The 14406-nt window shown below is 38.4% G+C and overlaps 1 long non-coding RNA gene across 1 annotated transcript in view; it reads right to left on the bottom strand.

Moving 5' to 3' along the window:
* The window catches only part of LOC127552911 (uncharacterized), a 274023-nt gene extending 261987 nt beyond the window's left edge, over positions 1 to 12036 (bottom strand). The window contains exon 1 of the long non-coding RNA XR_007951609.1: positions 11942 to 12036. This is a non-coding gene — a long non-coding RNA (uncharacterized LOC127552911). The remainder of the gene's footprint in view (positions 1 to 11941) is intronic.
* Positions 12037 to 14406: the final 2370 nt, after the last annotated feature.

The raw sequence follows: 14406 nt of genomic DNA, 5'->3' as shown, positions 1-14406 counted from the left end.
TTATTGATAGTTAGGTGACCAGTAGATAGAGTGCCAGGCCAGGAGTCAGGAAGACCTGAGTTCAAATCCACATTTGGATATTTATTAGCTATGTTACCTTGGCCAAGTCACTTAACCCTGTTTGTCTCAGTTTCCTCACCTGTAAAATGGCAAACCACTCCAGTACCTTTACCAAGAAAACCCTGAATGGGGTAACAAAGAGTTGGACACAACTGAAAATGACTAAACAACAAAAATCTCCGAGCTCTTGCAGCTCTCATTTTATGATATGATGGGGCCAGTTGATCCCCCTAGGTTTACAAATGGGGAAACTCAAGCACAGGTTAAGTGGCAAGGTCATAAAGTACTGACCAGGAGAGCCAGTATTAAAGGCCAAGTCATCTGAGTTCAGTATGTTTCTCTGCTAAACCATTTGCTTCTTCCCTGAAGCAACCTGGGATCTGCTGATGTCATCAGAAAAGCAGATTGGAGAACCGAAGAAAGATTTGGGGAAAAAACTTAGACAAGATGCTCTCAGGCTGATTGAAGCTAGAGAGGACCTCAGATGTCATCAAATCCAACTTCCTTTTCTTACAAACAAGGAGGTTGAAGCACCAAATAGTTAAGTGACTTCCCCGTGATCGTACAGCTGGTAATCGTTTGAGACAGAATTTGAATTTAGCTGTTTCTGACTCAATCCAAATCTCTATCCATTGTGCATCTGGGGGACCAGTGCCCTACCAGGTGACAAGGGTCCCTACCAGATTCGTTTGAGAAAACTATTCCCTATGGAAACCTTCCTTGCCCTGATTCTTTATAATAATTGTAGCTGATATTTATATAGCTCTTTACGTATATTATTTGTGCCTCATAATAACACTATGAAGTAAGTACGAGATAGTCCCATTTTACAGATAAGAATACTTCATATCCAGATCTCTCATCTGTCAAGCCCAATGCTTCATGCATTATTTCATGCTGTCTCTCATCACCAAGCAGCTTTCTGTTCTTAATTTGGTTTTCAAAGTAGCCTTCCCTACCGGGAAGAGACACTTCAATCAGCCTATAGGATTGCCAGCCTCCTTGGCTGATATTTCCAGTTTTGAATTATTAAACGGACTGGCTGGCACCTATCAGCTGGAGTTCCATGAGCCCAGTTTCCTAGGGCTTCAAGAAGCTGATCGCTAAAATTCCAAGTCTGCAGGAGTGGGAAACCACAGTTCAAAGTCCCCAAAAGAGTGGAGACTCTCCAGCCTCCCACAAACTACACATCAGAACATTGTTTCCCCTTCATAAAATCCCTTACCCTTAAATCATTGCTGCATCAGAATTGAAAGGGCTGTCCTGCATTCAAAAACATGTTTCTGGCGCAAAGGAAAGAATTAAAACAGATGCCTTGTGTTTTATCAACAATGAGGTGTTTCAAAACAATCCAAGCTGCTCCTGGGAAATATTGTTCCATATTAACATATTGCAGAAATAATCATGCTGAAGATTTGCTTCTTTTATCCATAGATCTTGAAACACTTTAATAACCAATAAATAAAAATGCATTAAGTGCCTACTATGTGACCGGTACTGACAGTCACAGAATTACTATCTTTTATAGCAACATAGGTACCAAAATAAGAGCTGCTTAGACACTTTACAGATGCTGTCTCATTTAAGCTTCACATTAACCTTGTGAGAAAAGTGTGCTCATTACCTCTTTTTACAGATGAGGAAACTAAGATTTATAAAAACTGTGGCCTCCCCAGGGTCATACAGCCAGAGAGGGTCAGAGATGGAATTTCTTGCCAGTGAAAATGAGCTGAAGCTTGAAGAAAGTCAAATGAGGAGGAAGTGTGCGCACAAAACAGAGAGGGGGAGTGAGGGAGGGAAGGAAAGATAGAGGGAGGGAGGGGGAAGAAACAGACAGAGAGAGACAGAGACAGACAGACAGACAGAAACAGAGAAAGAGACAGAGAGAGAGTGAGAGACACAGAGACAGAGACAGAGAGGAGAGATAGGGAGGGAGGGAGAGGGAGAGAGCAAGAAATATGGATGGAAATGATAGCTAGAAGGCTAGATGGATGGATAGATAAGTGGACAGATAGATATGTGTGTACATACACATTCATACATGTACATGTACATATTCCTATTAAAAGAATCCAAGTATTTTTAAACTCCATAGTCAAAAAGTACAAAACAATTAGCCAAATTTCACATAAGTCCTTATGTGAACAAGGTGCCAGTCATAGACTTTTTTTCTCTTTTTTTTCCAGTCAATCAATCAACAAACACAGTAAGCACTTAATAAATGCTTATTTTTCTCCTTTGTCTGACTTCCTTCAAAGCTCAGTATATAGGAAACTTTCCTCGTGAGGCATTTCTGAGCACCCCCACCAAATACTGATGTTTCTCTTATAGTTTGTAGTGTAGTCACGTGATTAAAGAACTGGCTCCAAAGCTATAGACTTGGATTCAAGTTCTGCCTCGATCACATACTGACTCCATAAAACAGAGAGGTTGCACTACATGAATTTTAAGGACTTTTTTGGTTCCAAAATCCAAAGATGATGACCTCTCAAAGCTCACATACCTTCCATGAGGGATACAGGACAAGAATTATTGTCCCCATTTTACAGATGAGAAAATGAAGTCTAAGAGATTTGTCCATTTTGCCCAAATTGATTTTCTCTCCCCTTGTGCTCAGTTCTCCCATCCCTCGGTCTGTGCTTTTTCCCATGCCCTTTCGGAAGCCTATGACTAGCCTCTATACCAGTCCTGATTATACTGATTGTATTGATTGCATTAAGCCCCAGAACCTTGTAGAGCTTCCTAAATGAGAACCAGAATTACTCCAAAGAGTGACCTATCGATACTGGAAGTAATCAGTGAATGAAAAAAGTCTACTGTCCAGACCAACTTGGACAATTCATAGTGAAACAGTGACTATATGTAAAATAGTAACTTAGGCATGGAATTGAACAGGACAAACTGGTTTGCCTTTGGGGAATTGGGCCATGTTTTTAATGAGCCCGAAGGATTTCCTGAAACTTTTTTTTTTTTAACATCATTATCCTGGTGATACAATATAGCTGTACTTCACGGTAACCTTAAACTTGAGAAATGGAATTGCAAATTATCTGTAGGAAACGTGGTAGAAGAAATCCGGTCAATGTAAATCCTACAGTTCTTCGTGTTTCATTTGAAAGAACCAGGAAATGAGAACGGATGAGTAGTATAGGGCCATCTTTGGAGGTAGCCTTCAGAAGGTGGCATTTGATTTGGAAAACAGTTAGGAGTTACTGAAGGGCTGAACTCAGCAACATGATTTAGCTAGGAAAAAAACTGATATTTAATTATACCAATAACAAACATGAAGAATATGAAGAAATCTGGGAAGACATATGACATGGGGCAACTTGGTGGTGCAGTACATAGAGCATCAGCCCTGAAGTCAGGAAGACCTGAGTTCAAATCTGACCTCAGACACTTCTTAGCTGTGTGACCCTGGGCAAGTCACTTAACCCCAATTGCCTCAGGAAAAAAAAAGTCATATAGCTGAATGACTGAGCAGCAATAACAATATGGCAGACATTGTGCTAGGTGCTGGAGATAAAAAGACAAAAATATGAAGCGATTCCCACTTAATGCATTGGGTGATCCACATCAAAGCCAAAACACAGCCCAGGTGTTGGCAGTCTGTGCCTTGTTCTCCTTCCCCTAGAACACCTGAGTGCTTGACTCCCACCTAGTAATAGGCATTTTGGAGCCAGGAAGACTCTACTATCTACTTACTATATGACCCTGGGTAGATCACTTTCAGGCAATACTCTTTAAGTTGCAGAGATGTCAACTTGCATTAGTGGATGGACGTTGCTCCTTTAGGAATCTTCCATGTCAATAAAATCAGAGGTTCAACCGCTGTTCCTTTCCCTTTATTTTATAAACACTTGTCTATTGTCTCTCTGAATAGAATCTAACTAGCTTCTTGAGTTCCTTTGTATTCCAAGTGTCAGGCTTAATCTCAAGCATGGTGCTTAATATATGGTGGGACTTGCTAAACTCTGGTTTCTTGACTGACTGCTAGATCACATAGGTCCATGTTGATCATTTTTCCTTTCTCTCTAGACTAGAAGCTCTTCCAGGGTGGGATTGCTTTCTTGTTTTGTCTCTACGTTCTCAGCACCTGGAATAGGGTCTGGCACACAAAAGGCACTTAATGGATGCTTACCGATGGACTGGTATAGTGGCTAGTCCTAGGCTTCCGAAAGGGCCTGGGAAAAAGCACAGACCGAGGGATGGGAGAACTGAGCACAAGGGGAGAGAAAATCAATTTGGGCAAAATGGAAATATCAGGGAGATGATGAGTAAGGTCAGCAGAGAAAACTATCATTCAAGACAGCACTGAAATTCCCAATTAAAAAAAAAAAAAAACAAACCCCAGATCCTCGCCCTAAATAAGACAACAGCTTTAGACAGGAAGATTTAAAGTTATTGTTGTTGTTCAGTTGCTTCAGTCGTGGCCAATTATTCATGACCTCATTTGGAGTTTTCTAAGTAAAAAATAATGGTTTGTCATTTCTCTCTCCTGTTCATTTTACAGATAAGGAAACTGAGACAAAGAAGTTTAAGTGACCTGACCAAGATCACACAGTTAGTAAATATCTAAGGCTAGGTTGGAACTCCGGAAGATAAATCTTGCTGACTCCAGGTCCAGTGTCCTATCCACTGTACCCCACATAGTTGCCCAAAGATTAAAGGGCCACTCCCAAGATTAGAAAGACCTTATGTAGTCAGTAGACCATGACTGAAGAGATGATTCCTAAGAAAAGCAGTCTGGGCTTAGGATATGGAGGCAGTGTTTGTCTCTGGTGATTTGGAGTAATTTTGAAGCTAGTTTAAGTGCCCCAATAATTTAATTATGTAACTTGAAACCCATTGGTATCTTGGGTAAATAAATTAGTCTGGATCTAACTAAAACTACTTGCCACTTATTCACATCTCACCTGAACCCAAGGTTACCTGAGTAGGGAAGTGATATCATGGAAAGCATTCAAATCCTGCTTCTGATGCAAGGGATAGAACTCCAGGAGGGAGGAAGACCTGAATTCAAATCTGACCTCAGATATTTCTTATCTGTGTGAGCACTTCACCCTGGGTGTCTCAATTTCCTCATCTGTAAAATGAGCTGGTGAAAGAAATGACAAACCATTCCAGGATCTTTACCAAGAAAACCCCAAATGGGACCACAAAGAGTCAGACCTGACTGAAAATGTTTAATTTTGTGCTAATCATGAACTATTCTGCAAGCATTTAGATGGCAGGTGTGGAAAAGACTCATCTTTATGGGTTCAAATCCAGCTTCGGACCTTAACTAGCTGTGTGATCCTGGGCAAATCACTTTACCCTGTTTGCCTCAATTTCCTTTTTTATAAAATGACAATAACAAATAATTCTTGAACTATTGAATTTTAGAGCTTTTTTCCCTCTATGTTTTCCCATTGCTTTGCTAAATGTTTTGAAGCTGGTGTTCAGGAGTCATGGAGCAACCTGTACATAAATATACATATGCAAAATAAGAATACCAAGAATAAGCATTTATTAAATACCTACTGTGCTAGGCACTAGGCTAATGGCTTTATAAATATTCTTTCATTTGAACCTCAAAACACCCCCTATGAGATAGGCCCCATTATCATCCCCATTCTGAGGAACTGCAAGAAAGCAAAAACAAAATACCAAATCCAAAACCCAAACTTCTGTCCAAAGTTTGAAATTCATCCCTCAAAGTTTATCAAAAAAAGAGAACTTTATTCCTTAACGACAGTGTTGTAATACTATAGGGAAAGAGGCTTCAGAAGCTACTTTGCATTTGGTCAGGTCTTTTCTGCTCATTTGCAAATAGACATACCCAAGTTTGGAGAGATTTTCTCACTCTTAGCCAGACATTTCTTTCTATTTACAAACAGGTGGCCCTATCCAAAAATGGACATTTATCAGAAGGCCATTAATAAACACTAAGATTTTTTTAAGTGATTTTAGTAAAAGGGGAAAGCTGTATTTCCTGATTATCAGCAAAACTATACACTGACAGCTCAATTCAGACCTGGTCCTAATTCAATAACACGCATTAAGCACCTACTATAGATAAGGCTTTATTAAGCATCTACTATATAACAAAGCACTAGGTGAGAAAAAAAAGGAAGGCACCCAACTAAACAAATACAAAGAATATACAATATAATAACAATAATTTCTAGAAAGAAAGCATGCTGATATGAAGGAGGCAAGGAATCAAGACAGTTAACACTTTTCTTCTTACAAGAAATGATATTTAGGCTGTGCTTTAAAGGAAACTAGAAAGTGTAATAGGTGCAAACTCATAGGAAAAACTATTGTTTTGACTCACTTCCAAATCTTTGATCTCCTCTGATTTTTCAATATCCCTTCCCTGGCTAACCTCTAGCCAGTTCTTTAAAAAGATCCCCTTATCTAGTCTTTCCTCTTTATTCTCATGCGAAGTCCTTTCTCTGGACATCCTTCCGAATGAATGACTGAATCAACCATTTATTGAGCATCTACTATGTACTATATACATGTACTATGGACAAAACACTGAGGAGAGAAAAATAAATAAAGACAGCCTCTGTTTTCAAATTCTAATGGGAGAAGATAAAAACACAAAAGTTTCAGTCACAAGTCAGATGGAAAGGTTCCATCCTAAGTATATCAGCAAAGCAGATGGTCATGTCTCTTCTTCATTGTCATTCCCACTGATAAAATCCTATCAGCTTCTGACATCGAGACATTTGACAGTTCCAAAGACTTTGGTGGCAAGAACTCTTCCTTTGGATTTGTCCATTTTCATCTTCCTTTTGCTCCTGTTGCCCATCACTCCTTACGCCGAAACCAACCTTGCCACCAAAGCTTGACGCCTGCCTTGATCTACTTCCTGCTCAGCTCCACTGCCAGACTTCTTTTCTCTCTCAGCTCTGCCCAAACAAATCTCTCTTCTCCTTTCATCTACTTCTTCAACTGGCTCACTGCATTTTCCTTTACCCACCATCCCCAGTGCTTGGAATCACTATTTTGGATATTCACCTAACCTCTGAGTATTCTTTTTCTAAAGACCCCCTGAAAATCTAATTCCTTCTTAAGGTTGTACTTGGGTTCAGCAGAAGGGAGGGAGAGTTTTCAACCTTATCTGATGCATCCAGCCAGTCATCCTCCAGTATCATAGCTGGAATGCATATAAATACAAACTACATAAATAAACCAGCCCAAAAAATTATGGCGAAGCATCAACATGCACAAATCATCCCAGCTCTGAAAAATTTAACCCTTTGCACATCTGTGGCCATCTTGCTTTTCAAGCATCCTAGTTTGTGAAATAAGAATTAAATCACTGAGCATCTTTGAAGAAACACAGAATAGCATAGGACATGATCATTACAGGTAAGGATCTAGCCAACCCAAAGGACAATTAACTCCATTGTAAGTAGGTGTCTAACTATACCATTGAGTCAAACAAATGGGGAAAAGAAGTCCCAGGTTTTCCTTCCTATTGCATTCTTCATAATCCAGAAGTTGCCTATTCTGCAATAGTTCTCTCCATGGACCCTAGCTACAGAGTTGGCTAAACTGACCATCACTTGCCCTTTTTTTCCCTCTCCACCAAAAATAAATAGTTGATTATCACTAGATTCTAGGGAGATAAGAAAAAATCTTTGGTTTTCTAAGCATCTGACTGAAAACACTCTACTGTCTGAGTAAACATTATTTCACACATGCTCTCCCTCCCTCCCTCTCTCTCTCTCTCTCTCTTTCTCTCTCTCTCTCTCTTTCTCTCTCTCTGTCTCTGTCTTTCTCTCTCTTTCTTTCTCTCTCTCTCTCCCCTACACACACACACACACACACACACACACACACACACACACACACACACTGAGTCAGAAGAAAATTGTAGACTCTCACTTGAAGCCTATGCTTTCCATGACCGTCCTGTCACGTATCTATTCCATCCACTAAATGGGGACAGTTATTTGCGTGAAGATCAGTCCCCAGGCTGACCAGGAGGTTCTCATGCAGTCAGAGTGTTTATCTGCTCATCCTTGCTAGTGTACACAAAGGAACTATTTTAAAATTTTGTGAAATGAAGGAATACGCCAAGACAATTTCATTTCATAACCTTAAAACTATTTTGATGGTGGTTATTTTTTCCTTTGAGTTTGCTAAATATTTAAGTGGATATGGAAGCATTGTATTAATTACTTCTATAAAGGTTAATTTAAATTTTACTGGATCATCCTTAAGAATCAGAGATGAGAACCACACCCACCCAAAAGACAATCGTTTCTCATTGAAGCACAAAAGGACACTCTTTGTAAATGATTCCTGATAATTGGCAAGGCAACAAGAATTTTTTAAGGATCTACAAATGAGCAAGACAAGGAACTAAATAAGCACTGGGTATGATAACAGTGAGAAAGTTTGAGTTTTCAAAACAAAGCAGGCTACCCACCTCCTGATAGAGAGGTGATGGACTCAGAATGCAGATGAGACATAATTTTTCCAAACATGGCCAATATAAGAATTCATTTTGCTTGACTATTCACTTTGATAATATGAATTTTGTTCTTAGTCTCTCAATTGAGAAAGGAAAAAAGCAGATCTTAATTTAGAAAAAAATAAGATCACATGTAATTTTTTAAAAAATTTGAGTCCTAACATGTACGTATTCTTCCCCATCTTCCCCAGTGTTCATCTATGCAACAAAGTGACCAAGTATGAAAATATATGTTAGTTTCTTTTGGAAGATTCTATAATTTCCACTTAAACTCAAAATTGTTTTGAGAGGAATTTCCCTATGTTTTCCTATATTTGTCCTCTGAATTGTTCATTCCCACCTCATGTACAGATTTTCAGGAATAGCTGTACTATTCACCTGATGAATTTGGGGATGCCATTAAGACTTCCAGTTTCTCAGTAAAATATGTTATGTTATACATATATATTAGATATATATAGATATGCACATATATTGCCAGATAGATAATTCAAATTTTAAATGTACAAGTTAAAGACAGGAAATCACCAAATGATTTCATGTGTAATGATGTGGGACGAGAGGATTTTCACATTTGCAGAATGTACTATTTCCACTGGAATTAATTGTTCTACATGGAACAAAAAACTTTGCTATCAAAGGACAGCACTGAATATAAAAGAATAATTCACAAGTAGAAACATGAAAGGATGGGAGAATAGACTCTAATTTGTGATTAATTGACCTGAATTTCCTCCAGCCTCTCTACTCAATGTGTGATATTTTTATAGGTTAGATTTTTTAAAAATAAAATCCAAAAACATTGATATGACCCTTACTTAAGCAGGCAGGATAAGCTGTCATAGGAACCCTTGAAAGAATTTAGAAGGAAAAAAAAAGAGAAAAGAAGGAAGGAAGGAACTGAATGTGGAGCATGACAGATCTGAATTCAGATGCCAGGAAAATGTATGTTTGTTTCTGTGCTGATGTGGGCGGCTTTTACTCTATTATTGGTAAACACTATCAAAACATTCTAGAGGATCAGACATTTGAACAGGCTGTCATAAGGCCGGCTGTTAGAGGAAAGCAACAGTTTTTGTATAGCAATAAACAAAATAATAAAAGAAATTTAAATAAAGAAATTTTAAACATCTCTCAAGTTCCTCTCTTAAATGTGGACTGATAATAAATTTGTTGCCTACTACATAGGCAAAAAGGATGTCAGAATCTATCCAGATTTGTCCTTAAGAAATATCTTAAGCAAATACACATGGTTCCAAAAGCTCCAAGACACCGGCACCAAGGACAGCTCGTCAGCCAAGGTACCCAGAAATTGCTCGGCGTTAGCCTGGAATTTCAGAAGGGACCATCCTGTTTTAGCTTCTTGTCATGGAACTTTAGAAACAATTTGAGTTACTGACACCCTTCAACCTCCACCCCTCTCCAAATCATAAATTATCTTCTCAGGATATGGACTATGGAGCAAAAGCTTATCTACCTGCACAGAGAAGATTTTGAAATATAAGTAGATCTCTACGACAGTTATGTGCTCCATCACTGAAATATTAACAATTCGAGTCAGGCTATCCACTATAAATTCCAGGATTAAGCAGAAATTTTTCAAAAGATTTTTTATTGGTTAGAATTGGGAATTTAGTTTGGTTTTATTTGTGCCAGAGAAATTATAGGTCAATAATGTTGTTGACTCTGTCACTGAAAAATACTTGGTCAAAATAGCTACCTATATCTCCAAAATACCTCAACACCCTTCAGCCTTCCCTAAGCAAGGGACACTGATTTTAAATCTAGAAGGTGTTATAAATTCTGCTAGAGATACATACAAATCCACTGATATGTATGAATATAAACATAACAAGAATCTAGATCTGATGCTAAATTATTTACCCTGAATCTTAGATAAAAGCATCGCTTTTTAAAAATCCCACAACTCTTCTCCTAGTATGAATTTAGAGCCAATAGCAGTGGCAAATCCTGATAGCTAATTGTCAGTCCTTATGAATCTGCCTGAACCCTTTTGATTTTCAAGCTGTTCTGATGATTTTTTTCCTTCCCAACTCAGGTTTCCTAATTTCTTACAATTGATGAGAAAGATGAGCACACAAAAAAATAAAAGCTTGCTTTGAAATGGACTTGAAATTAATAACCAAAGGAATTCTTCTTCCTTCCTTCAAAAAGACTCATGCTGATAGCATAAAATACAGAAACATCTGCTCTCTTCTTGTCCAGATTATGGTCTGTATAAAGCCTTTTTTTTAAATCAATATGGGTGAGGGTGGGTAGGACAGGTAAATAATTTCTGTGATATTCCTGAAAGTTTTCTTCCCTTTGATGGGAAATGTGCTACTTATAACAAAGTTTCTTATTAAGAGAAGAGAGAAGACCTTTTTATGCCTAGAAGTGAAAATGTTAAGTTTTATTCTTCCCTTTCAATTGTAATCCAAATGAATTTGGGAATACTGAAAACTATTAACTTAATATCTAAATCTTATTCCATCCCTAGTGTCAAGCTTCCAAAATGCAAAGAATGCTTTTGTATACAGAAAACATGACACATTCTATATAAAATAGCATAAAAGGAAAGAGCCAACTGGACCATATAATGTTGTTTCAGTCGAATCTGAGCTCAAGGGTTTTCATACAAATTTCTGCATCAAAATGCAAATTTCATCCATGGTGGGGGGTGGGGGGGAGTTCCTAAGTGAATATGAGACATGATGGGACAAAGTTGCCCAAAGTAGTTTCAATAATTCCAACAATGTCAGGATCTAAAATAGAAAGGTAAAGTTATGGAGGCAAGAAATTTCAGTTCTTATTATTTCCAAATATTTTCTGTGTAAGCAGCAAACCCTAAGCGGATCAACCATATTTTATGTCATCAGCATTTTCTAAGTGCCATATTTAAGTACTCCAAGGAAAATGCCCTGAGTATGTATAAAGATGAAAGGCTTATGAATATAAATAAAGCTAAGACTCCGACTGCAAACCTTATCATTTTCTAAAATGCATTTTTGTTAAAAATGGCTAAGGATACTTGAATTTTGCTTTCTGGGTTCACACTCCTCAGGTACAGACACCAAAATATGCATTAAAAAATTTTTTATCATAGCACTTGTCTAAAGAAAGAAAAATCAATAACGACCCCTACCCCCAATTTGGTTCAAAACAGAAAAAAAAAAAGGTCACTGAGAGCATCACAGGATTCCCGACAATACCGTAAGACAGTTGCGCCAACCATAAAAACAAAGCCCGGATATTAATCTCCGGTTGTTGATGAATAAGAAAACTATGAAAGTGAGAACAGTGTACCAACAAGGCAGCCCAAACTTTCAAGACTGATGCCTGACTGCCCTTGAGAGTTCACCTTTATCTCCCGTGAAAAATGCCAATATAAAAATTCTAAAATACCTTCATAAACCCCAAGGAAAGCCTGCGGACAGACAGATGATGTGATATATTTCTTCCTTCCCATTCTTGGGCAGCTTCTTCTCTCTGCGGCTGAAAGCAAAATGCTTTGAGACTCAGTCGCATATTTAATTAGAAGCAAGCTGCTTGCACTATCACTGTGTGAATCTACCTCTCCAATCTCTCGTGAGTCAATCTTCCCCATCTCTGATTTTTCTTTTATATTTATGCTAGAATATTTAATTGTAGACAAAAGGTTACTCTGGCTGTATTCACTGCACAGAGGCAGAATAATCTGCTTTAAAAGGCTTGACATTTCAGGCTTTTCAAAAAGGCTGAAAAAATTATATCCCTGCTTTTGTTAATCAATGAAGTAGAACTCTCCCGAACAAAGGAATTAAATTGCTTGGTTGGTTTAATAAAACCAACAGAAATAGCAGCTTCCTCTGGGCCTCATTGTGTAGGCACGGCGCACGCATCCAGCACTGTAATTCCATATGATTCAGGGGCAAAACTCTAATTTCTGCACACAGTTGGGTTTTTAAATCCTATTCAAACTCCATCCATTCTGGCTGGTGCTTGGAGACCAGCTTTATCATTAAACTTGACTTTTTTTGGAGGTACGGCCTCCATCTAGTCATTTCATTTTTTTTATTCCTCTATTTTCACCCCCCCCCCAAAAAAGGGCTCATTAAAAACATATTAATCTAACCATTACCTTTACCATTTGTTTAGCCAAGAACTAATCATTTTATACTTTTTTTCTCGGTGATTTAATTGGGGGGAGGGGAGAGGCAAGAGAATGAGTGCCAAAAACTTTGATGCAAGCATTCAAAACGGTTATTATAAACACCATTAAGATCAAGCCAGAAAACATTATTTTGTTAGATCTACATTTTCAGCATGGGCTCACCAATAACCAGAGATAGGTTTCTGGCCAAGGACTTTAGGTCAGTTAAAAATGGTAACCCAGGTAGAGGGTGACAAATGGCCAAAGGGTCACCTCTCTTAATGCTAAACTCATTTCATGATTTTTCTGAGACTCTTGTCAGATGATTAGAAATAGATGGGGTGGCACTATCGTCATATTCTACATTCAGTGCCTTTGGGTATCCCTGACCTTCTTCCACCATGACTGTTTCTTCCAGCTCCTTACAGAACAGTATTTCAGATCGGAATGACTCATATTGCCCTTGACTCTTCCTCCAACCCTATGATTCCGGATAGGTTTGGGGAGGAATTAATGCCATGGAGAAGTCTTTCAAATGAGCATTGCTATTTTCTTCACCAACTCAAGTTTTTCTTTTGACTGTGGTCTTAGAAGCAACCTTATCCACTACCTTCCAGCAAGAACACAAACCAACCTAAATGCTTCCCAACAGGTTGTCAGCATGGAGCAGTTGGACAGAGTTCTGGGTTGGGAATCAGAGAAGCTAGTCACCTCTTTGGTCCTCAGTTTCCTTATCTGTAAAATGCAGAGTATGGATGAACTAAGTCCATCTGCGATGCTGTGGTCCTATGACTCAGTATTCCAGGGGATCTAGGATCTCAAGGATGTTGATACTCCCTCCAACAATGCAAGTTGCAACCCATCCTGGGTGATGTTTGTCCATGTTCTCCCATAAATCCACTACTGGGAGTCCAATAAACAAGACAAATGTCTTCCTCTTTTTCTCTTGCCATCATGTGGATAGCAACAGAGCACACGTGTGTCTATCTGTTTTCTCATGCTTTCACCAGGTGACCAATCAGGCGATTTAATAGACAGGACACTAAACTTCCAGGTAAGGAAGGTCTGGCTGGGACACTTACTACCTGTTGATCTCAGTGCTTTAGGTTTCAGTTAACTTTTTTGTTAAAGGCTGAGTCTGATGGCCTTGAAGATCTCTATTAGCTCTGATCTATGATCTCATGATCCCTTCCCCCCCCCCCCCAGACCTATGCTTCTCCAATAATACATTCTTTGATGGTTCCTTCTGGACAATTCCTCATTTATAATTGTATAATTATATATTTAAGTCACTCACAGTCACCATAAATTGCTGCAATATCCTCAGAGTGAGATTCAACTTCAGTTCATCAGACATTGTCTCATTTTTGGCAGCTAAGTGATACAGTGGATAGAGAACTGGGCTTAAAATCAGGAAGATTTAAATTCAAATTCAGCCTCAGATACTTATTAATTGTGTAACCCTGGGAAAGACACTTAACTTCTCTCTATCTCAGTTTCTTCAACTTTAAAATAAGAATAACAATAGCACCCACCTCCCAGAGTTGTTGTGAAGATCAATACTACACAGCCTAGGCTGGAGTAGGTACTATAGAAATGCTAGCTATTGCTATGATTATTGTTTTTATTATTACTACATTTTATGTAATTTACAGATATGAAGCAATATCTGAAAATACAGTCAAGAAAACAATGCAACCTTTGTTGTGTCATTACAATTTCCCCAAGGAAATCCAGC

This window comes from Antechinus flavipes, chromosome 3 (assembly GCF_016432865.1).
Source record: "Antechinus flavipes isolate AdamAnt ecotype Samford, QLD, Australia chromosome 3, AdamAnt_v2, whole genome shotgun sequence".
Classification (NCBI taxonomy): Eukaryota; Metazoa; Chordata; class Mammalia; order Dasyuromorphia; family Dasyuridae; genus Antechinus; species Antechinus flavipes.
The sequence above is the reverse complement of the archived record's forward strand: the minus strand, read 5'-3'. Positions and strand labels throughout refer to the sequence as shown.